Source organism: Leucoraja erinacea, chromosome 3, assembly GCF_028641065.1.
Source record: "Leucoraja erinacea ecotype New England chromosome 3, Leri_hhj_1, whole genome shotgun sequence".
NCBI classification, from domain to species: domain Eukaryota; kingdom Metazoa; phylum Chordata; class Chondrichthyes; order Rajiformes; family Rajidae; genus Leucoraja; species Leucoraja erinaceus.
The window spans coordinates 15,986,253-15,989,071 of NC_073379.1; the positions used below are offsets into that span (position 1 = coordinate 15,986,253).

A 2,819-nucleotide genomic window follows, 5' to 3' on the forward strand; every position below is an offset into this window, starting at 1 on the left:
GTCAGATAAATTCCCATTGGATGGTCCAAGAGAGATATATCCCACAATCTCAAAGGGCCAGCTGCTCCTTTAGCAAAATAACATATATTATGGAGAGGAAATGATTCACTACAGAGCAACTAATCGGTTTTCTCCCTCCCACTTCGTCCCCACCCTTCACTCTCCCACCAAATTCACCTGCTCCCCCCCATAGTTCTATCCCGTCCAGTCTGTATCTCTCAAATCACAAACGCCCTTCCAACCACCCATCATAATAAACGCCCCACAACACTCACTGCACCTCCTCCATTGCCCCCGAATGGTCCAAGCACCCACCTCTCTACTCAGTCCTACACCCGTAACCACACCAACGTCCACTACTGGCACTCCCTCTTCTTACCCCTTCAATCCCCTCACACCATTCCACATCTCCCAGCTATCTGCCACCCCAGCATCTCCTTGGGCCATTCCCTCCATACCCTTCACTTCCCCCTTTCCCTATGACCTCCTGCACCTCGCTTTACTGAAACCCACCTTCTCCCGATGCCCCTCCGTCTGCCTTCCCTCTTCTAAACCATTCCTTCCTCTCCAGCTTGACAACTCCCTCCCTTCACCGTTCCAACATGCTGCCTCCTCCTACCTGATGATCAGCCATGATCATATTGAATGGCGGTGCAGGCTCGAAGGGCCGAATGGCCTACTCCTGCACCTATTTTCTATGTTTCTAGCTCTCCTCCACCATCCTCTCCTCCCTTCCCTCTAACCTTTCCTCCTAAGCCACCCCCCTCCCAATAGAAACAGAGAACTACATATCCAGGTTAAATGCACAAAAGGACACAAAGTGCTGGAGTAACTCAACAAGTCAAGCTGCATCTCTGGAGAACAAGGACAGGGGAGGTTTTGGGTCGGGACCCTTCCCTGGACTGGAGATTTCCGACCTGCTTAGTTACTCCAGCAGTTTATGTCCCCTTCCCCCCCGCAACTCTTTCTCCCTCTCTTCTCCTTCCCCAAGTGTCCTCAACCACCTCCTCTCCCTACCACAGCATCCCGGGCCTCCTACTTCCTTCCCCCTCCTTCCCCTCCTTCCTCGGCCCCTTCTTCTCTCTCCCAGCCCCGCGTGTAAAGCGGGAGGCGACCGGTGACAGCAGACTCCAGGCGTACACTCGGAAAGGTTGAGGAGGTTTTTTACCCTCCGGGGGCGCCGCGGGCATCGCCAACTCCTCCTCCTCCTCTGTTGTTGTTGTTGTTGATGTTGTTGCCGTTCCTCCTCCACCCCAACCTGGTCGCTCCGACCGCCGTTCCCCCTGCAGTGACAGTGACAGTGCCAGTGACAGTGCCGTTTGCCGCCGCGGCTGCTCCCTCGGAACCTGAATGACAAACATGGCGGCGGTCGCTGCGAGCAACCGCCACGCCGGTGGGCGGGCCCCGTCCACCGACTCTGGCCAATAGCAGGGCGGCTTACGGAGCCCACGGCGCCTGCCCGCCAATCACAGAGCCCGTCTCATCACACGACGCTTCCTGACCTCCTCCCTCCGCCCCACGCGTGTTCAAGGATTTAGACAAACTCAACGCGCTGGAAATGCTGGTTTAAACACAAAAATACCACCGGGTGGCGCCGTCAACGATGGCAGCCTCGCCAACAGAGGTCTGTCTATTCGTCTTATTTTTTTTAATTTTTAGTGTGTTTTAAAAGTTTGTGTCAATGTGGGTGGTGGTGGTCAGGGGAAACTTTTTTTCAATCTCTAAAGGGGCTGTCCCATTGCGGCGACCTAATCCGCGAGTTCTGACGAGTTTGCCCTTGACTCATACTGTAGCAATGTTACAAAATTTTGAGATTTAAAAAATCAAGTCTGCAATTTATCCCATCAGATAAAGCATAACAATAAGTTTAATTTGACACCTAATTCACTTTCATATCTCAAGTAATAAAAAAGTTATGGCCATTTTCATACTCGGAAATTAGCATCTTGTTCCCTATTGATTTTCTATGGACATAACAAAAAAGCTGTGATCGTGGACAGTCAAAAGCACATAACCTTCTTAAAAATTAAGAGAACTGAATGAAATTTTCAGTTATCATAGATTGAAGCATTCTGAAACAAATATAAAATAATCTAACTTGGATGACCTGAAATTAAAGCATATAATTAGTTAGTTACCCAATTGTAGCTAATTTCAAACTTCAATTTACTAGATCTAAACATCTATCCGTTTCTTAATAAACGATTAACATTTTTAAATAGCCTAAGTGTCCAAATAATATTCACAAATAATTCACAATAAAGCATGATTTTTAAATCTCATTTACATTAATTTATAGGCCAAATGGAAGGAATTTAGTGTTCAATTGCTGTAAATTAAAGTCAATTTAAATCAGCTTTCTAGTGGGATCCTGTGAACGCGCTGGTTTAGAACGTTCACATTGCGCTGGATTTGTGCCCTCAAATGCCCAGAAAAATACTGCGGGATATAAAGAGCCCAAAATGAGCTACTCGCTATAGAAAACTTTATATGCAGGGTTCTTAAGAAGCCCCTTTTAATGTAAAAATAAGGTACATACCTTTAATTGTCTGCTTTATAAAACCCTGGGGCTGCGAGAGGTCGCGGGTTGAGAGAGTGATTTTTAAACTACTATAACTATTATCCAAGGCCATAAAAACTAATAAAACCTTTTGCGACGGGGTCTTTCAGCGATTTTCCGTTAATGATTTACTAGGCTGAACATCTTCGATTGCAACAGCCTAGTAAAAATCACGTTTTAAACCCGCCCCCTCTAAACAGCGCCAAAATCACACACACGGGGTGGGGGCAGATTCTCAGACATTCAGGTTTTGTAACAT

The 2,819-nt window shown here is 47.1% G+C and overlaps 1 protein-coding gene across 2 annotated transcripts in view; it reads right to left on the minus strand.

Annotated features, from left to right (window-relative positions):
- The window catches only part of slc5a6a (solute carrier family 5 member 6a), a 51,597-nt gene extending 50,237 nt beyond the window's left edge, over positions 1-1,360 (minus strand). For both annotated transcript variants that reach the window (XM_055632189.1, XM_055632190.1), the window contains exon 1: positions 1,169-1,360. The gene's annotated coding sequence lies outside the window, so the exon portion shown is untranslated. The remainder of the gene's footprint in view (positions 1-1,168) is intronic.
- Positions 1,361-2,819: the final 1,459 nt, after the last annotated feature.